Raw genomic sequence first — 23833 nt, forward strand, 5'->3', positions numbered from 1 at the left:
ATTTTTAATTTATATAAAACAATAAAGAGTAAATATTTGTTTCTTTTGAGATTAATTGCAGTTAATTTTTAGAAATTTTGCATTTAGCAATTGCCCTTTGATAGACTAGCGGATAGATTTGGCAATCCTAAAACCACCAGTTGGTAGATTGTAACAGATGTTTGCAATTAATCCCGAAAGAAACAAAAATTGCAGAATTCATAAAATAATATAATGAAAATGTACTTTAAAAGCCTTTTCGCTTTATATTTGAAGCATACAACATATTATATACATTATAAAAATATGCCAACACTGCCAAACAGAAATATTTTGTTCCTTGATTGACATTTGCGGCTTAGCCCAGTCTGGTTATACAAAAATCATCGATTTCACGGCAAAATGTTTCGCAGATATCTGAAGCTTCTAAGACATTATTGACGAATAGATAAAAAGATACTCCTATTTTCACCTTGCGTTTTTTTTTTAACCAATAATTTATGGTCAGAATTTGATTTTTTATCTATAAGTTTTTTACCTTATAATTTAAATAAACAATATTTATACCATTTTTTATATCAAAAATATCTTTATTTTCCCGGTTTTTTGAATTAAAATTGATAAATAATTTACGGAGATATTTGCAAAAAGCAGTTTTTTGCACTAATTTATAAATTTAATTAATTTTTTTATTAACAAAATAAAATGTTACATTTCAACATTGAGGAATTAACATCCTTTAAATTTTTGCGAAATTTCCCCCCGATCGGTCAAATAGTTTAAAAGTTATTCAATTTATTTATCCCTGGGACTAATTATTTAAACCATTGAGCTTGCCCTATGCATGATGCTAGACACATTCAACAAATTTCATAGGATTCTGTAAGACTTAAACTATCTCAGAAGTTAAATGAATATTGAGTTTTCATCGAAATTATTTACAAAATAAACGTTTGAAAAAGGGGAATGTTTTTTACTTATAAACAATTATAATAACTTCTATATTTTTCAAGCTACAGACTTGTACGTAAAACCATTAGATAGCTGTTAAAAAAACTCACATTTAACAAAAAAATAAACCTCCTATGAACAATAGGAACGAAGTTAGCGACAATTTTTTTGTTAATTATATCACCATTGTTTATAAACATTAAGAAGTAAAATTTGCACAAATTTTGAATGAAATTCTAAACTTTATATTGAATTTTATAGCTATAAAATTCATCCAATTTTTCGAAACTTAAAACCTTTCGAAACGAAGTTACTTTCGAAAGATCGACATAGGAAAGTGGAGGGGAAAGTGTTTTAGCTCCTCGCTGCAAAATTTAATATTATGGTTACGGATTTATCATTCAAAAGCTTCAACAGTTCTGTAGGAATTTCATCAGGTTCATTTGCTTTTCCATTTTTAGCGTTTCTTATTGCGTATTCTACTTCTTCTTTCAATATGTCTGGCCCAGTTGCATTGAATATCTGAGTTAAGTTGTTTCTATCGTCTTTAAATAATTCATTCAGGTATTCTGTCCATCTTTTTATTTTATTATCTAAATCTACAATAAGATTTCTATCTTTATCTTTAAGTTTACCTATTTGGCATTTCTTTATGCTTCCTGTTATCTCTTTTACTTTTTTGTGCATATTGAACGCATCGTACTTTTTCTCATAGGTTTCCATTTCTTCACATTGTTCTTTAATCCACTCCTCTTTGGCTTCTTTTATTCTCTTTTTTATGTGTTTATTTATTTCTTTGTATTTGTCCTGGTAATTCTTCATCTTTCTTCTTTGTTCCATCAAGTCTAGTATATCTTGTGTCATCCACCCCTTATTCTTTGTTGTTGTTTTTGTAAGATGTTTCTTTCCTGCTGTTTGTATAGCTGTATTTATGTACTTTAATTTTTGGTTAACGTTGTTTGTATCGTTAATTTGTTGCTGCACTGAACGGAGGTTTTCATTTATTTCTTCTCCTGTTTCTTGTCGTATATTTTTGTTTCTAAGTTTATTTTAATCTAGTGCCTTTCTGTGTGGTCTTCTAATCTCTTTTGGTCTCGCCTCTATCACAGTAACTACCGGGTTATGATCTGAGCCTAATGCAGCTCCTGGGTACGTCTTAGTACATTTAACAGCATTATGATACCTCCTTGCTATCATAATGTAGTCTATTTGATTTCTCACTATTTTTTCTTTGGTATGTTTTGGAGATGTCCATGTATATAACCGTCAAGGAGGTAATTTGAAAAAGGTATTTGTTATTACGAAGTCTTCACTTTGGCAAAATTGAATCAATCAATCTCCTCTGTCATTTCTGTTTCCAAGCCCATATTTTCCTACTTGTTCTCCTACCTTACCTTGACCCACCTTGGCATTAAGATCGCCCATTAATATGTTAATGTATGGAAAGACTGACTTAATAAGTGAAGACAAACAACCTGCAACAAAAAGGTTCAGACCTGACAGTGAAGTCGAATAAATGATCCAAATTTTAACTTTTAAACCAATGTATGTAAAGAAAATAAAAAAAGTAAAGTTCAATAAACATTGCAAAATTTAAGAAGGCCAGTGATGAAAAAATCGACTTATTTTATCAAAGCAGTAAGGCAGATTAGATTAATATTGTATATCATATTTGTAAGAAAAATAGAATAAAAATCAATATTGTTAATTATAAAAATACAAATAATTATAATTAATATAAGGAATATAATATTATAATGTGTAAAAAATTACCTGAAATTAAATTTATAAAATATATAAGTATTATTACATCATTGATATAAAATGAAAAAACATATGTTGATTTTCCGGGATTTTCCGAGATTTATGGGGGGTGAAAATTATGTCATCATTATTAATACTGCGAGAGACTATTCGAGCAAAGTAAGTATTTATGGTGAATTTCAAATGGACTAAATTTTTCCGAGTTTTCCCATATTTTCCGGTCAGTGAAAACTATGTAGTTATTCATATTTCGACTAGCTACCCCAGAATAAAAAAAGAGGCTTGCAGCTGCAAAGGAAGCCGAGATAATGTAAATTTTTCCTACGTGTTGCAATTTGAAGTTCCGATGCCGAAAAAAAACGGAGCTGAAACAGATATCCTCTCCACTTTCCTATGTCGATCTTTCGAAAGTACCGTCGTTTCGAAAAATTAGATAAATTTTATAGCTGTAAGTTTCAATATAAAGTTTAGATTTTCATTGAAAATTTGTGCAAATTTTACTTCTTAACGTTTATAAACAATGGAGATATGATTTTTTTTAAAATAGTCACTAACTTCGTTCCTATTGGTCATAGAAGGTTTTTTATTTTTTAATGTGAGCTTTTTTACCATCTATCCAATGGTTGTACGTACAAGTCTGTAGCTTGAAAAATATAGAAGTTATTACAATTGTTTATAAGTAAAAACATACCCCTTTTTCAAACGTTTATTTTGTAAATAATTTCGATGAAAACTCAATATGCATTTAACTTCTGAGATAGTTTAAGTCTTAAAAAATCCTATGAAATTTGCTGAATGTGTCTAGCATCATGCATAGGGCAAGCTCAATAGTTTAAATAATTAGCCTCAGAGATAAACAAATTAAATAACTCATAAACTTATTGACTGATCGGGGGGAAATTTCGCACAAATCTAAAAGATGGTAATTCCTTGATGTTTAAATGTATTAATACCATTTTATTTTGTTAATAAAAAAATTAATAAAATTTATAAATTACTGCAAAAAAACTGCTTTTTTGCAAATATCTCCGTAAATTATTTATCAACTTAAATTAAAAAAACGGGAAAATAAAGATATTCTTGACATAAAAAAATGACATAAATATTGTTTATTTAAAATATAAGGGAAAAAATTTATAGACAAAAAATCAAATTGTGACCATAAATTATTGCTTAAAAAAAACGCAAGGTAAAACTAGGTGTATCTTTTCATCTATTCATCATCTAGTATCCCCTACCTATGTCTTAAAAGCTTCAGATATCTGCGAAACATTTTTCCACCTTTTTTTTTAACCAGACTGGGCTAGCTATCTTCAGCTTGTACTTTCGTTAATGTTAACAAAAAAAACAGTAGGGTAGGTTTATAACTATTGTATTGAATTGCATAATTACTGTATTAAACATATATGTAATATATAGTAGCTGATACAAACGCCCTAAGTTTCCAACGAGCCAATTAAATAAAATATTTTTGATCCGATTCCAAAAACAATCCTGACGCACATATTTCTAAATGTCCTTGATCTGCAGCCATTAATCCATGTTTGTATACAAAGCAATAAACAAAAAAACAATAAAAACAAAGCACACACAGAGAAACGTAATATTCCGTATAACACATAAAGCCGAATCGCTCATCGTAATTTATTATTTTTAGATGATCTGACTTTGACTTTAGTCGTGTGGCCTTGCATGGGTCAAGTTATTTCTGTCAGTTTACTTGGTGGTATGGGTTAAACCTACCTTCATTGAAAAGCACACAGGACTTGGTGAATTATTGGCATTTTTAAATATCGAAATTGCGACCTTGCCAAAATATTACAACACTTTTTTTTCGGGAAAATTTTTACAAGGTTTCTAGATTAGCAAGTTATAAAAAATCCAAACGTGTGGTCGAATGAATCGTAGAAATATAATGTCATACTGGTTTATAGAATTTATTTATGGATTAAAAAATAAAATGTACACTCGTTGTCAAACTGTCGATTTATTATAGATTCGGAAGGTTCGTCAGAATTTTTTATTATAGTTAAAAAAATGGTCTGTCTAATTGAGAAAAAAATAAAAAATCGGTTGCCTGTAAAGTCGGTTTTACGGGCGAAGATTTTACGTGACAACGTCTTTTTCTCGGTAGAATATTTATTGATATGAATATTATTAAATTGCACAATAGGAACAAGGAATTGAATGAAAATAAGAATTGCACAAATTTTAACTATAATTTATTTGAAAATTTTTTCGATATATCAATTAGTTGCGGAGATATCGATCATTGAAGTTATTGTTTGCTACCAGTATTTTATATATTTATTGACGTGACAACGTCTTAAATTAGGTTGTGGCTCGGAGTCATTCAAGAAAAAGTGTAACGCCCGCTCACGTCTGTTACAGTGAGTCACCGAACGAGAGAGAGGCCCGCCGGACCGGCGAATGCCTTGCGTCTCTCTCCCACTCAAACATGATCGGTCCGCTGCGCGCGGCACTAGAGAATTAGGCGCGTTGAATCGGTGCGTCCTTGGCGTTGGAAAACCGAGAAAGCGTCATAATACAAGTTCACACGTGTGGTTAAAGTATCGTCAGCTGTGTCTGTAGTGAAAATGTGGAGTGCCTAGATTCGTCATTTACAACAACTACAACAATAAAGGTAAATAATTGTACACTAATATTTCATTATCGTAAACTATGATTGATTGATTAATTGTTAGATTGACACAAAAGTTGAGAAACTGAGTTTATAGGTTATGTCATACTATTGACAAATGTTGATAGTGTTAAGTAAATTATTAGTTTAAATCACTCTGCAATCAATCGTAATTCAGTCGATTGAGAAGAAACAGCGCGTATTGCTAGTCAAACATTTAAAATAACAAATTATAACTTCTAACCTGTCAAAACAGGGCGACCAAACAAACGAACTAAACCGACCAATCACCACGTGCGGAGTTAGAATTTAACTGTGTTTAGCAAGAATTTCAAATTCCAATTTTAGTAAATGTTTTAATTTTCAACTTTACCATTTACAATTACAAATTTTAATTAATTTCAAATTTATTTAGCAAAAATTTGAACCTTCGATCTGAATAAGTGTTTTGATTTTCAAATTGATTCTTTAAAATTAAAAATATTAAAATATATATAATCAAAAGTGAACGTAACATAACATTATCTGTACTTATTATTATTTAATATGTAGGCAAATACATGTGACCATACTTGGTAGACACAATTGGAAATAGTAATTTTTTATAACTGAAAAAAATAAATATATAAAATACTGGTAGCAAACAATAACTTCAATGATCGATATCTCCGCAACTAATTGATATATCGAAAAAATTTTCAAATAAATTATAGTTAAAATTTGTGCAATTCTTATTTTCATTCAATTCCTTGTTACTATTGTACAATTTAATAATATTCATATCAATAAATATTCTACCGAGAAAAAGACGTTGTCACGTAAAATCTTCGCCCGTAAAACCGACTTTACAGGCAACCGATTTTTTTTTCAGTTATAAAAAATTACTATTTCCAATTGTGTCTACCAAGTATGGTCACATGTATTTGCTTACATATTAAATAATAATAAGTACAGATAATGTTATGTGAAGTTTACTTCTGATTATATATATTTTAATATTTTTAATTTTAAAGAATCAATTTGAAAATCAAAACACTTATTCAGATCGAAGGTTCAAATTTTTGCTAAATAAATTTGAAATTAATTAAAATTTGTAATTGTAAATGGTAAAGTTGAAAATTAAAACATTTACTAAAATTGGAATTTGAAATTCTTGCTAAACACAGTTAAATTCTAACTCCGCGCGTGGTGATTGGTCGGTTTAGTTCGTTTGTTTGGTCGCCCTGTTTTGACAGGTTAGAAGTTATAATTTGTTATTTTAAATGTTTGACTAGCAATACGCGCTGTTTCTTCTCAATCGACTGAATTACGATTGATTGCAGAGTGATTTAAACTAATAATTTACTTAACACTATCAACATTTGTCAATAGTATGACATAACCTATAAACTCAGTTTCTCAACTTTTGTGTCAATCTAACAATTAATCAATCAATCATAGTTTACGATAATGAAATATTAGTGTACAATTATTTACCTTTATTGTTGTAGTTGTTGTAAATGACGAATCTAAGCACTCCACATTTTCACTACAGACACAGCTGACGATACTTTCAACGATTTTCAACTTTAGCGATTCAACGCGCCTAATTCTCTAGTGCCGCGCGCAGCGGACCGATCATGTTTGAGTGGGAGAGAGACGCAAGGCATTCGCCGGTCCGGCGGGCCTCTCTCTCGTTCGGTGACTCACTGTAACAGACGTGAGCGGGCGTTACACTTTTTCTTGAATGACTCCGAGCCACAACCTAATTTAAGACGTTGTCACGTCAAAAACAGAAATTTTCAACGGCTACTTGATATAATGAACGAATTAAGAATAGGCTTTTACAAATCTGGTATTAAAATAGATAGAAAATCATACCACCTTACTAATCTCCAGACTCTTCTGCTTTTTATGTAGCACTCAAGACTTTCATGACTTTGTCTAGTTAGTTGCCGTTCCATCGTTTTCGTGGTCTTCCTACTGATCGTCTTCCTGTTGGAGAACCATCTCTTGGCGTCTTTACTACTCTATTTGTTGTCATTCGGCTTATATGATCGTTCCTTTCTACTCTTCTATTTCTTAACCAGTCCTTGATGTTCTTCACTTTGCATCTACGTCGTATATCTGTACTTCTAGCCCTGCCTCACAGTGTTTTAGCATCAATTTTTCATCTCTGCTGTTTCTAACATCCTTTTTGTCCTTTCTGTGTCAGGTCGTGTTTCTGCAGCGGATGCCATTATTTATCTGATGACTGTTTTGTAAATTATGCCTTTCATTTCCTTCCCGATATTTTTGTTTCTCCATATTGTTTCATTCAGGCAACCTGCGCATCTCTCTGCATCTCTCCGCATCCCTCTGCATCTGTTTGCTCTATTGGCTTGATCTTCCACTTCAGTTTCGACCTTTCCGTAGCTAGATAATATGATGGCTAGATATATATACCTACTTTTTGTTAGCTTGTTATTAAACTATTATAGCAATGTTCAAGCAAGGATTTAAACAGGAGAAATAAAGTAAAAAAGACTCCAAAAGTAAGTGCTACTAAGAAACTACTGCCGAAAAAATTAATTCAGACATTTTGTCTTTTTTGGGGAAATTAACATGTTAAATTTTCTGGCGGATATATTAAATTGGTATATAATCTTCATTGTAAGAGAGTCAGCTTCAATAGGGTCAGTTAGTTCTTCTTCTACTTTTACTTTTATTGTGTTGTTTTGGTAGATATTTTCGATCGTTTTGATTGTTCCTAAAGGTATCTCTCTTGCGTATAATAAGTGGATAACGTCCTTTAATTGATAACGTTCTTCTGCTGGTGTTTTTGCTCCTCTGTTATTTTCCTGGTCTGATTTTTCTCGTTTTTTGAAGAGAGGTATTAAGATGCTTGATCTCCATTCTTGAGGAATTCTGTTTTGTTCTATTATTTTTCGGATTAGTTTTAGTAGTTGTTCGTTCGGTATTCTATCCTCTCCTGGTGATTTTCTGTTTTTTAATTTCCTTAATGCTTTCTTTGCCTCCTCCTCCTCAATATTTATTTCTTCGTTTGTCATCACCTCTGGTGTTGGTGGTTTATTATCGTCACCTTTAGCAAATAGGGATCGAAAGTAATCTGCCTATGTTTCCTTCTGAATGTTGTATTTCGATTGCATTAGTTCGTTCATCTCTCCCCCCCCCCTTTTGTCTCTGACGACTGGAGTAATTGTACACTTTCTAGCCGCTTCCAAATTTAAAAGGTACAGGCTTTCTAGCTTGCTAAGTTCTTCCTGGTAATACCTCGCTTCTTACGTCTGGTGCGGTATTCTTTTCTAGATCCTTGTATAGTAAAGTACACTTGAAAACTCTCCCATCAGAAATACGTCCTTGGCATCCAACATTGGCGTAAACTAAGTTGTTGTTGGCCTGTGCAACGCCAAGGAACACAATGCTGAATGTACCCTTGTAGTTGAAAAGCAAACTCCCGCTGTGTTGTGGTTCCACCATCTGAACATGCTTACCATCAATGGTGCTTATGCAGTGTGGAAAATTCTATCTACACTGAAATTCTTGGGAAATAGCTTTCCATTCTGCTTCGGGAAACGATCTCTGAAACGAATAGTTTTTGCATTAACTGCTTATATTGTTAAAGAATTTCTTTTTGTTTCAGGAGATCTTGGTTACTGTTGATAATCAAGAACAAGATGAAGCGAATGTAGATGTAGAATATAAACACAAACACCCCCTATGCAAAACAGCAAGATGTACTCCCAAACGCGTCCGAAAGAATGGGGACTCCTCTGCACAATAAGCTATAAACTGCCTCAGTCTCTCTCAGAAGTTGTTACAACCAGAGATGAGCATTCCGTCTGTGGAGAGTATGTTGCCAACAAATTAAGAAATTGTAACAAGTCTAAGATGGAGATCTCCTTGGCTCAGCGGTTTCCACTCCTTCACACACCCCAAACTTCATACGTTTCGCAAGACTCTTATGGCTAAAATCGGCGTTATAAACTCTTATGGAGTTCAGGCATGAAATGGATAATGCCATTCTTGAGTTCGTAACAAAATATACCAGTTTATGAATGTTTTGCACTGATTGAATGAAAATGTTTTGTTAAATAAAAATGTTTTATTCAAAATAAAATTAATTATTTATACATACCTTTATATGGTGTTTTAATGATGAGATAATCGCTTGGCAAACCTTGGGTACCATTTTCAATATTGCCTGCTTTGAATTTTCTGAAGATGTACATGAAGTAGTGAATGAGTCGCCACTTGCCAGGTAGCGGCAGGATATCCTGCTTCATTATTTTTCCTCCAACCATCTGAAATTATTCATCAAAATCAGAAAACGTCAGCCGGGTGAAATTACGAAATCCCATGGCTTCCAATCTTAATTTATTTAGTAGTTCAGTACCAAAATAGGTCCTTCTGCGAGAACTTCGCGCGTCCACCAACGTTTACTCTTTCTCGTTTTTTTACTACAAATTATTAATAAAAAAAGGCAGTCATTTCGCCTAAACCAATGTCCGCCACGATTGTTGGCAAAGATGGGACTCATAAATTAACATCACAGTGTGATATTAATTTTTGACGAGACAAGACCATCTATCTAGACCATCTCTATGTCTCAAGTTTAGACCGTCGCGAGACCGTTGCTCAACATGGTCTATAAGTGACTACGATACTTAAGTTAAGCAGCTTGGCATTAATCATAATTCCTTGTCTGAACATGGTAATATTTGGCTTTAAAAATCGCCTTTTCTTCATTCGGAAATGTTCGATATTAGTTAGCTTTGAAAGTTGACAAATCTGTTACAATTATAGGTAACCCTCAGATTAAAATAAATGTGCTAACGGTAGCAAATGATATTTTTGCATTCAACGGGGAAGAACCTCTAAAATGTCACGTAATTACTAAAGGAAAAACCTTGCATATATTGTCATTGCACTCACGAAATATCGCGATATTCAATATCATTCATGGTCAAACCAATTAATTATAGACGACTTTTATATCAGGACAGTTATCGTAAAGGCTAGGACTCATAAATGCAGAAATTTGTACACAATTATACAAAGATTTTAGATTTTTAGAATCAGTTTTTGTTCGTATTTTAAGATCAATACCATTTTGCAATCTAGACATTGTTTTTTTATTTATTGTTCCCAGCTACCACAGGATTTATTAGCGATATAAAATATAATACAAGCAATGTTACAATACTTATATAAACCAGTGTCTCTCTACACTCTATTGTCTTTTCAACAATCGTGTTTTCTCCTAAGCCTCCTTTATATTCATTAAGATGTTATGCTTCTTTCTTGTAGCTTCATATAGTTTATACTAAGTTAATATATGTTTCGTAAAAAGGGTTATTTTGTCAATTTTCTCACATTAGTAACACAGTTCGCGTAAAAAGGTATTAATGGGTTAAGTTACAATATCGCATCCGCAATCGCGTTATTCTCACTGGGTGTGGTTGATGTTGGTTGGGGCCACGGTTTCACTAATTATTTAACTTCTTTTAGTGTATTTTGTGATGTACTCGACATGTTTTGCCACGCACTAAACACTTTAAATCTAATTTCAGATTTTTAATAATAAAAAGAAGCCTCGTTAATGTAAATGGAATCCTGGCTGATGCTGAACGGGTTTGTTGGTCTGCTACTTCATTTTCTTTTAAACCGGCATACGATGGGACAAGCATAAAGTTGACGATGATCTTTTTTTCGATTAGATTCCCATTTCTAATTTGATCTGTAAGGCGATTGGATTATTGGTATATCAATGTTTGATAGTGTAAAGCGAGCTTAGTAAATGGGTAATGATGAGAGACAGAGACTGCTTCGACTCTTTTATATAGATAAATGCTTGTAATATTGCATACAACTCTGCAGTGCATGACGAAGGTTTGACTTTAAATTTTAAAGACGTATTTGGTGTGAGGATGGCTGCACAAATACCGTCTGATGATATGGATACGTCTGTGTATATATCCCTTAGTGGTTTTTTTAAAACATTCACCTACGTCTAATGGATATAGGAAAGGTAGATCAAAGGCATATCTAAGGTATTGCCGACGTCATTGTCCTTTAAATACTCAGTAGCCAGTGCAACTTTTTGAATTTTTCTTAACTACAATTGCCTGAGATGAAATCTATATCCTTTTATTTTCGCAGATAAAAGCACAATTTTTGACATTCTGTAAACAATTTAAGGCAGTCACATATGAATTTGCTAACTTATTTGAAAACAAAAAGAATGCCAACGGCAGCAGTATCAATTTTGGAAACCGTGAATTGTAAATAGTCGAGTAAAAAATTCTGAGCAGTATTTAAAAGTTTCATCAACATAAATTGCTTCTAATTTACTTATAAATGTTAAGTTCGATACACAAGAAAAAGCAATCAATATTTGTATCGGATCATTTTTTAATAGAAATTGTTCTATTTCGCTGTGTATCAACTTCAATGGTTTTTCTCTTCCCTTAGTTCTTAACATGTTGTCAGTTCCTGGATATGTTCTTGCACCGATGGCAGCGTTGTGATTTAATTACTTCTACTATATTTTAGCTTCCTAACTCTTTTTCTATGTCCGTTTCTTTATAGTCTTCTTTGTGCATCAGGTCATCGGATTTTTTTCTATTCTCCTTAAATGTGTTTTCCTTTTTTGTTCATCACTGTATTTTTGTTCCATCGTACATATTACAACTGCCAATACAAAGAAACATCAACGATCCTTATTACTATTACTATAACCGATTTTACAAAGAAATCTTTTGCTTTATAGTAGATTTAGGGAGTACGTATTGTCATCTAAAAATAAAATTGGGTACTCTGTCTTTCCACTTTTACTTGTCCGGTGATTCAGACCGGGGCCCGCTGAGAGCGAGAGTTTGTTTAAAGGGTCAAGGTCACGTCGAACGCCCCCAACATCTGAAACTCCCAAGAGGACTAATAATAACAACCAGCCTACTTTATCGAGTCGATTAGTCAGATTCTTTAGATGACATAAAACTCTGTTGAGAAACACAAAAAATGGTGGAAAAATGTAGTACGACGATGACTACCTGTTTTTTTAAATAAATATTTTAAAATATCTAGAGGGTGTATATTTTCATTATGTTTATATATTTTTAACAATTAGAATGTGTGAGGTTCTATAAGTTAAATTGTTTACTTGGAAATTCTTTTTCTTCTATTATTTTTGTATTGCATGTTTTTCTTTAACATTTATTTCCTCTATTGGAATATTGTTATTGCATCTCTTTCTAAATTGATTCCACGATATTTAAATTGAAAGGATCTAGTCATCCTCGTTTTCCGCTATCAAGATTGTGTTACTTACGGAGCATATTATTTTTATTTCTAATATTATTAACTGCTACATTGGAACATGTAGGTAGACTTCTAATTTTCGTGAAGACATTCCTTCCGACTTCTTCGTGTCTGCTAGCCATAAGTCCTTCAATCTTTGGAGAATTTATGTTTGTACTTATTAAGTTACTAAAAACAGAAACAACATGGAATGAACATAAATAATTGCAAAGAAGAGTAAAACAGGTCAGAGAAGATAAACATTTAATGTGGAAAGAGCACTGCATGCATACAGAAAAAAAGGTAGGAGGTTCGCAGTCCACTGCGATAAACATCTCAGAATTTATAAGAAAAGGCGCACCCTTTTCTTATACATTGACAAAATTTTGAAGAAATTGAGGGAAAGAAAGTTCTTTTTATTTATCACGTTCACGGTTAGATTCAGAGGTATCATCATTTGATGGTGTCGCCCGTCCCGTCGCACGGGACAGTAAACGAAGGGGGGGGGGGAGGAAGTTTTTGAGGAACTTCTCTCTCTCTCCTCAAGAACTTCCCCGTTTACTGTAAAACAATTACAATAGCAGAATTGAGTTCTCCAATCAACAATACAGGATAGTTTGAACCATGTTCTTTCAACCATCAATTAATAGAGTACCGGCATGTAAGTAATGTTTTATTTATTTGTTCATTCATTAATTTATTACAGTTTAATAGACTATTTTACCAATTTGTGGGTCTTACCTTGTCTGCTTAAACATTTTATTCATTTTGAAAAACCACAGACATGTAATATTGGCATAATTACTGTAATTTATATCATCTATCTTTGTTTATCTTTATTAGACAACACCCTAATATGGGTTTATTATTTCAGCATTTCTTTAACTTTGTATCGAGACCTGAAGATGCTTTGCATATTGTAGAAAGCGAAACCGGTCGTCTGGATAGTTAAATTAAATTGATTGTGAGTAAGTCTAATTTATTATTTCTTTTACCTTTTGAAATGGACTCACACAAGCAACACATTCATGATTTGCATATAATAAAGTTCCAAGGTCAAAATTATGAGAAACTTTATACAAATTTGAAGTTAAGCAGGCGATAATAAATATTTTAAAAGAAATATACAGAAACACCAAGATCTACGTTCGTTCTGATAGTATCTTATCAGAAGCTAGATTTCTAATTAAAGGGTTAAGTCCAGGAAGCAGTGTCTTAAATGAAAGGAAATAAATCACCGGCAGATGATTGAATCTATTTTAACGAGAAAAATTACTGCCAGAAATGTAGTAAAGTTTTAATAATTTTGCTTTATAATATAAAAAAAGATAAGAATGTTTTGAAGAACTATAGATACACCAAATCCAAAATTTGGTACCAATGATCAGGTACAAACAGTGAGTCGCACAGTCGGCAGAGCGACATGATATCATCAGAGCTCTTCATATCTGCCCTATGACATGCGTTCAAAAGCCCTAACTTGTAGCGGTATATATTTGCCTACCACATTGAGTATCACTTATAGGGGGTTGAAAGTGGGAACTGAGCAATTACTAGGCTGGAGATAGGGTAAGCAAACAAACCGAAACGTTTGCGAACGGCCACTCTTGGTTTGGTTGGAGAGCTGGGTCGTAAGTAAGTGAATAAAAAAGGGACTAGAAGGGGTAACTGCAAAGGAAGAAATAAAAAAAATACTTACAGAGATTTCCTGGGCAACACACACAAAAGAAAGTTCCTAAACTATTTGAATTTGGACGCCGCGCCGTTTAAAAGAAAGGCTTTTTTTCCTAAAAAAATATTAAAAGATGAAAATCTTTTTAAAGGAAATAATTCTACAACTGCTGGTTTAGAGAGAAACATTACATATTTATTATTACTTCACATCAACAGTTATTACAAATAATATTAACAAAATTTATCAAAAAAACTTACAATGGCGCTATTTGTAACGATTTACAACAAGCCCCAGACGTTGGGCGATACTTGTAGGAATTAAAATTATTATTAGAAATGAAAATATCTAGGTTTTTCATCGGAACTTACATTGAGGTTAACCTTTAAACAAAACAATTCAACTTTGTGGTTATGTACTAAATGTCCGAAGAAGATAATACTGATTGTCGTATGTCGAAAGAAAATATTAAACCTTTTTGAAATAATAATTTTAATTATAACAGGTAACTTTATTTAAAGAAAACCAATATGACAATTAGCTAATCCATAAAACTCATAATTTAATTAATTTATAATTTTCGTTAGTCATCTAAAAATATCTATTTTTACTTCTATTTTATTTTTTACTAAAAATTGACAAAAGTACCTTATAGCACTCTGGCTGATGTATTTCCTTCAAGAAGTTTTTGGGATTAAAATTGGACCAAAAAACACTGCAAACAAACACAATTGTGTCCCACACAAATCATGGAACATAAAAATGGACAATTGGATCGTAGAAATGGACAATTCTTAGGAAGTTAAATTATCCTGGATGACAACAAACTGCAATCTTCAAAACTCGGCCTCTCAAACGCTCCCGCTTAAAATCAACTGGACCTTGCAAATTGTTGTAACGCTGCTTTACAAAACTCCTCCATAGGACACAGCACAACAAATCGATATTTACGGTAAAGCAAAAGCTTCATTTAAACTTCACATTTTACTGCTACTGTCACTGTATACTATATTTCCATGAAAAAAAAACGGATAACAAACAACAATAACGAATTTCAAAAAGAAAAATCCGGAGTAAACAATGAAACCAACTCCTATCGTGATCTATTGCAGAGTGACATCATAATCTCCCTGCATGACTTTCCCCACCAACCTAAGTGGATATTTATTTGACTAAACTAAAAAAGAAATACTAAACAAATACCAATCTGTGTAAATATAAACAAAACTAAAATTGCTTATATTATCAATCTCAGCGACGCAAAAAGATTGAAAATATTTTTCGGTGTTTTAACATGTACGAAAGGAAATAGAAGTGCTACAAACTGGAAGCAAAAACATAAAAATATTGATGGAGAAAGATCACCACTTCAGTTACGCCAATGATATAGTTTTAATAGTCAAAGAACTGGAGGAAATCAAATATAATAATAGATCTACAAATCAAATGTGCTAAAATAGGTGCTTGGTTGAAATGGCTTCTACGATCTAAAATTTATGTTACAGATGTCATAGAAAGGGCTTGTATACTGAAGTAAAAATGGACTGAGTATCAAGGATGACTATTACATATAGTACAAGGCGGAGTACTTTGGGTACAAACAGGACAGGCCTATGTTCAGCAGTAGATGTAGTTGAGGCTGATGACGTCGACAACACATTTTATAAAGTTCATTTATAACAAATTTTTGTCAGATTGTTTAAATCCAATAAAATTGTTAGCATTTTCGGTGGATTTAATCTCAACTAGATAAAAATAATAAAGTAAATAATCAAGGTATACAGATATATACATTAAAAGCGAAAATACAAGGCTGTTCGTTTCCACGTGCTGTGAAATTGTCATAAATGAGGCACATGCCACTTTTATCCATGGTCAAGTACAACAATTTCCTAATCGTAAAAAGGTAATATACAGGGTAATAAACAACTAACAGTGTAGATAAAGTAAAGGTTAGATATTTCAATCATTTTTGTCAATTTATTGAACTTTTAATACTTAGTTTGAATGAAGTCGTGTAAATTTTATTTCATATTGAGAGGGAGGGTAATAAATCTCTGTTAACACTTTTATTGCCACTTGTCGTCAAAAACTTTAAACTGTTTAAACAAATTGCGTCGCAAATTCCCCACCAGAGTGCGGTAGGATCTGGTTACCAATACGCTCTACGGGACACTGGTCTAGCAGGAAATTATTCAGAGTACAGAACCAAAAGGTTACAACGTATGAACAGAATAGAGGAAAATCGAGTAGCGAAATAAAGCCTAAATTTAAAACCAAAAAGAATAGGATCTTTGTATTGATCTTTTTGCTGCTTAGTTCTTTATATTGTCTCGTTTTGATCATTTCAATTGTCTGCATTTAGGTTTTCCCCAAAGTATTCTTTTCATTTCATTATAATTTTTTGTTTCTCTGTTAGTAGTTCTCCGTTGTTGTCGTTGCATATTGTCAATTTTCGTCTAAATGACTGTGTGCTATCTTTTATTGTTTTATAGAATTTATTAGCTGCCTAATTAAATGGTATTATTCCATATTTTATTATTCATTATAAATATTGATTTGAAATTAATCACAATATTATAAAATCCGATCTTTAATTAGCCATATCTGGGAAATACTGATCTATTATTTCTACCTAGCTGGTTTCAATAGTGAAAGAACCTAGTGAGACAGTTTCACATTTTACTTAATAACATACTTTCCTTCTCTATAAAATGTAAATCTGATAGATACTCACTATTAACGAACTTTCCTTGTAAACGTGAACTAATAAAATGCAATCATAAAAGTAAATTAGTTAATTGGTGTGAAATTATCATTATTATTGTTCAAATAGCATGTTTCGTATTTAAAAATATTAGCTTGAAATATTTAGTCATTTTTTAGGAAAATAATGGAAACAGTGGGCATTAGTCTGATATTAAAACCAGCAACAAAAAAACAACATTTAAAAACTCTGTCCTTGAATATTACTGATAAATTTGATTGAATTTTGACAATGTCAAAATACGGTGGCCCATAACGGTGTCTTAATATTGTTCTAAAGCTAATTTCTTGTGGCATCTAAAAGTAATTACTATTTTAATGGGAATAAGCCACATTTTAAGTTTAAAATAAGTTTGTTTATTGACGTTTCTAATTCGAAGAGGAATTCAAAATTTTCGGAGATTGGAAATTCTTTACGAAAAACTGGCACATTATCAAAATTCAATCAAATTATTAACAAATAACCAAACTACAGTTGAGTCCATGGTTCTTCCCCGGACCTTATGATTTCTTCTTCTTCTTAGAGTGCCATATCCCTACGGAACGTCGGCGACTACCATGCTTATAATATTTTTATACTGATCTCGGTCTTGCGCTACGTGTAGCAATTGGTCCGCTGTCAAACCTGTCCACTGCCGCAAATTCCTCAACCAAGAGAGTTTCTTCCGTCCTATCCATTTCTTTCCTTCGATTTTACCGTTGAGAATTAGCCGAAGGAACTCATATCTTGGTCCTCTGATTATATGTCCAAGATATTCTAGTTTACGCCTCTTAATAATATTTAATAGAGTTCGTTGATGTCCCATTCTTCGAAGAACTTCTTCGATTCTGGTTCTGCTAGTCCATGGAATTTTTAGTATCCTTCGATACAACCACATCTCAAACGCCTCGATTTTATTCATGATATCGGCGTTTAAAGTCCAAGTTTCACAAACATACAAAAGTACAGACCACACGTAACATCTTGTAAACTTTTCACGGATTTCCAAATTTAATGAGTTATTGGATAAAAGAAGCTTGAATTTTTGAAATGAGTTTCTTGCCTGTTCAATTCTACATCGAATTTCGAAGGATGGATCTAGATTTTGGGTAATCCAACATCCAAGGTATTTGAATCTCTGAACTCTCTGCAGCGGTTGTTGGTTTAATATCAGTTGGGTTGCGCCGATATCCACTTTACTGGTCACCATGTATTTAGTTTTATCAATATTTATCGACAGTCCCTAATTTGTGCATTCCATGTCAACTCTATGATTAGCTCCTGCAGATCGTCGATGTTTTCAGCTAGAATCACAGTATCGTCGACGTACCGTATATTGTTAATTATTTCTCCTCCTATGATAATTCCTTTTTGATCTTTTAAAGCTTCCCTAAATAGATTCTCAGAATACACGTTAAAGAGGGTGGGAGATAGTATACAGCCTTGTCTTACGCCTCGTTCAATACTGATTGGCTTTGATTCTCTGTTGTTGGTATTAATAATGGCTGTTTGGTTCCAGTAAAGTTTGGCAATAAGTTTGATGTCTTTCTCATCTAGTTGGATGCTCTGCAAGGCGGTAATTAGTCTGGTATGCTGAACGCGATCAAATGCCTTTTCAAAATCAATGAAGCACATATATACGGGTTTTCTTACCTCCCAACATCGTTGAAGGAGTGTTTGCATAGAAAATAGTGCTTCTCTAGTTCCAAGGCATCTCCGGAACCCGAACTGCTCTTGACTAATTATTTCTTCGCACTTGTTGTTAATTCGATTTAGAAGAATATGCAACAGTATTTTAACGGCATGGCTCATTAAACTAATGAGTCTACAGTCGCTACATTTCTTAACGTTTGGTTTCTTAGGTAGAGGAATAAAGATCGATTTTAACCAGTCCGATGGAATTTCACTGGTATCATATATTTGATTGAAAAGTACAGTGAGTTCTTTTATATTGTCATTTGAGAGTAATTTTAGCCATTCGCTGTATATTTGATCTGGTCCACTGGCTTTGTTGTTTTTGGCTTGGTGTATGGCTTTTTCCACTTCACCTTTTAAGATTGATGGTCCTGTATTTGCACTTAAGTTAGGTAGTGATCCTCGATCATCCTTAAATAATGCTTTAATGTAGTTTTCCCATTCCTCCATTACTTCGTCTTGTAGGGATAGTGCATGACCTTCATTATTCGTTAATGTTATGGGTGTATTTCTTTTGTGTACTGTAACTTCTTTTATTTTCTTATGTGTGTTAAATTCGTCATGTTTTCGTTGCAATTCTTCTAGTTCCTCACATTTTGCTTGCATCCATAACTCTTTGACTTCCCTGATTTTTCTTCGAATCAGATTATGCTTTCGTTTATACTCTGAGTTATTTCTATTTTTAAGCTGTCTTCTTTCGTCCATCATGGTCATCATCACCTTATGATTTAAATCATCACCTTATGATTTAAAACATACGAAATAAGTCGGAAATTTACTCTTATCAACAGCAAGTGGCAGAAAGTAACTACTATTCTTCTCGGTACTCTCATCCCTGCCATTTCCAGTAATCTTTGCGTTGTGGCTGTGTCGGGTCTTGTTTCTGAGGAATATGTCAATATTGGTCCTACACCGGCTTTATAAATTCTTGACTTCTTCTCAGTGTTAATGTGTCTGTTTCGCTATATAGTGTTATTAAGGCATCCTGCCCATCTATTTGCTTTTTGTACTTGATCTCTCACTTTTTTGTCCAGGTCTCCATAGCTAGCCTCCAATCCCCAGGTATTTTATTTTCATTACTTGTTCAATACTGATGCCATCAATTTCTATTTTACATCTGGTTGGTTCTTTGCTGACTACTATTGTTTTAGTTTTCTGAAATGAGATTGTCATATTAAAGTCTTTTGCTCTTTTATGAAGACTATTTTCATCTTGGTCTATCAATATTGCGTCGTCTGCGTAACAGGGTATTTTTATTTCTTTGTTTCACATTCTGTAACCTCTTCCTTTGTTAACGCTTTTGATGATTTCATCTATGATTAAATGGAAGAGCATGGGGTTTAATGAATCCCCTTGTCTTATTCCGCTGCCTATTTCTATGGGTTCTGTAAGTTATCCATCTATTCTGACTTCCATTTTGTTATTTTGGTAGATGTTATCGATAGTTTTTATAATATTTAGGGGAACTTCTCTATTATACAGAAGATAGATTACATTTTTGAGTCTCACTCTGTCAAACGCTTGCTTTAGGTTAATCAGACATAGAAATGCTGGTCTATTATACTCTAGTGATTTCTCAGTAATTTGCTTTATAACGAATATTTCATCTGTACAGGATCTTCCACTACGAAAACCCTGTGATCCATCTGCTAAACTTATCCTCTGATTTATTAGCATTTGTAAAATTTTAGTTGTAAGTTTTAGCGTAGTATTTTACAAGTTTATACCTCTGTAGTTTTCTGGGTTTTTTTTATCTCCTTTTTTGAATAGTAAAATTAGTTCGCTCGTTCTCCATTCTTCCGGTATTTTATTAATTAATGTTGTTAATTGTTATGTCATTGCTGCTCCACAATATTTCAGTAATTCGTTTGGTGTCCCGTCTTTACCTGCTGCTTTTCTCTTCTTCGGGTTTCCAAGTATTTTCCGAACTTCCTGTAAATTGTTTTTTTAGTTCGGAAAAAGACAAAATCGTGTCGAATAATACAAAACTGCAATTTTTTGCAAACTTTCTGAAGACTGGCGTGTTTGCGACACTTGGGAGTTTTGTTTTTCGGGTCCTGATCGTAAGCGGTCAAAGGGTTTGGACGTGTTCTGATAGAAACTCGTTTAGTAGCTATTAGCGGAAACTTGGAAACTCTTTTTTTCAAGAATTTCAGTATCAGCCAGCCACAACTAAGAAAAAAATATCTTTTCCTGTAAACATGTTGGTTGATTATTGGAGGAATAATTTGCCTCGTAAAAACCAGTGTAAAAGACCGGAAAACAAAAACAAAACTCAAAGAAAATGTAGAGAGTTTTGAGTTTGTTACAGTTTTGTTTTTGATTTTTGGGATTCTAGAAAACAGAAACAAAACGTAAATTCAATTGTCAGTTTAGTGGAAAACCGTTTAACAGCAACAGAAATATCAATTATAAAAAGTATTCATTGCAATTGCCAAATCTGCCACACATGTCGGAGACATAGATCCAGTTCAACGTAACGCACTACGTTTTTGTTTTTACATTAAAAAAAATCCATTGCATCGCATTTCAATAAATATAATATCCAATGTTGACCTTCTTCGTATCCTTATCTCGTATTTTTATAATTAAAATACCAACTTTTGATACTGCTTGATGCAAAATACCTTACAGACCTTGCAAACGGTTGTGATAAAGACGAGCGATGTCCTTGCAATGTTTTTTTGTATAAAAAATAATCCAGATAAGCAATTTCGCGTTCTCATATATGACGATTGGAGTATGCAAAGCAATTAACCAATCAAACAGTATTTTAGAACATAATTTGACGGTCACTGTAAATTGCGTTTGTTTAAACCACGAATTTTTGTATGCTTCATAGCGCAATTTTACATAATATTCGTTTAACTACATTCGTCATTTTTTTTAGAAATTTTAATTGGATATATTGTTTCTCTTATTATCGTATCAAGTTTCCAGAAATTTTTTTCACTGTCCACTCTGAGACATTGTCCACCGAAGAATGTAAGAACAGGCAGTACCAATATTTTTGTACGATTACCAGCTATAAAAGAATTTGTTAAAACTCAATCAACAGCTGTTGACATCTGGAATTGCATTTTTGATGAAGAAATGCTAAATCTAGTTATTGACTGTACAAATATAATAATTGAAAGTGTTACAAATGATTACAACAGACAAAGAGATGCGAAACCTACCGACATTGTCGAAATCAAAGCCCTAATTGGTCTTCTTTATCTTGTTGGTATTAGAAAAGCAAACCACATGAATTTAGGGGATCTCTGGAGAATATATGGCACTGACATGGAAACTTTTCGGCTTGTAATGAGTAAGACTAGATAACATTCAAATGAAAGTATACAAGTAGATAAGCTGGCTCCAATACGAACATTGATAGAAAAATTTAACAGCAACATTAAAAAATGCTATTCTTATTGTGCTTATGTTACCATTGACGAGAAACTAGAAGCTTTTCGAAGAAAATGAAGTTTCATTCAGTACATTCCTAGCAAGCCGAATAAATATGGCATAAAAATTTTTGCATTTTCCGATGTCAAACATTCCTATACCAGCCACTTAGAAGTGTACGCCGGAAAACAACCAAATGACCTTTTTCAAGTTAGTGCAGCGCCGCAAGATGTAGTACAAAGACTTTGTGAACATATTTATGGGAATAATAGGAATGTTACTCTGGATAATTGGTTTTGTAGTGTCCCTCTAGCTGATAGTCTTAAATCAAAGAAAATTAACTTTAGTGGGTACAATTCGAAAAAATAAAAAACAATTGCCATAAGAATTTGTACAAAATAATAGCCGGTGCATTGGCTCTTCAATGTTTGGTTTTTACGGCGGAATCACCTTAGTTTCGCATATTCCAAAAAAAAAATCGAAACGTCCTACTCATCTCTACAATCCACCATGGAGATGATATTGATCCTACCACAAATAAACCTGAGATAATTACATATAATGAGACGAAGAGCGGAGTAGATGTGGTGGATAAATTATGCGCTCAATATAATTGCGCCCGTGCCGCGGGACGAGAGTCTTCCTTTTTTTATTTTGTTGAATGTAGCAAGAATAAACTCTTTTGTAGTTTATACTAGTCTAAATGAAGAATCTTAAAGACCACGTAAATAATTTTTACTGCTACTCTCGATGTTACTAACCACTCCAGGGACTATCAAAAAGTACGGGCTATGTCTACCAACTTACCCAGAAGGAGATATGTGACTTGCCAGCGGAACAAGTACCAGTCATAACACCCGGAACTCAAGGTCGCTGTGCTGTTTGCGATTGGCGGAAAAATAAGAAAACAAAATATTATTGCCAAATATGCACAAAATGTCTGTGTTTGGAGCATGTTACACCATTGTGTAATTTATGTTATGAAAATATTAATTAATTTTTCTTATTTTTTTTTTGTTACAATTACTCTTTATTTTTGTTTTGTTGTGTTAGAGAGGAGATCGAAAGGGTAAATCATTTCAAATACCTTGGCAGCTGGTTAAATGTAAATTGTGACTCTGATGAAGAGATAATAACCAGGATCGAAATATCACGTAAGGCTTTTATGACCTGGAAACCAGTTTTATGCAACAGAAACCTGTCAATGAATATTCGTAAGAAGGTCCTGAAATGTTATGTGTGATCCATCCTATTGTATGGTTGTGAGACATGGACGTTAAAAACCACAATGCTAAACAAGTTAGAAGCATTCGAATTGTGGTGCTATAGACGAATCCTAAAGATATCGTGGGTTTCGCACACTTCCAATGGAGATGTTCTTCAAATGATCAATTCAGAACGTGTGCACATAAACACCATAAAAAGGAGAAAAACATAATACTTCGGCCATATAATTAGAGGACCTAAATACCATCTACTTCGCCTTATAATAGAAGGAAAAGTGGAAGGAAAGAGATGGATGGTCGAAAGAAACTTTCATGGCTGCGTAATATTAGACAATGGTGTGGTTCCACAGTAGAAAAATTATTTCGCGCAGCAGCCGACAGAGAAAGGTTTCAGGAAATTGTAAACATGATGATGGCCAACGTCTGAATACGGACACGGTACCCAAAGAAGAAGAAGAAGTGTATTGAATTAATTTCTTTAAGTACCTAGT

This window comes from Diabrotica undecimpunctata, chromosome 3 (genome assembly GCF_040954645.1).
Source record: "Diabrotica undecimpunctata isolate CICGRU chromosome 3, icDiaUnde3, whole genome shotgun sequence".
Lineage (NCBI taxonomy): Eukaryota > Metazoa > Arthropoda > Insecta > Coleoptera > Chrysomelidae > Diabrotica > Diabrotica undecimpunctata.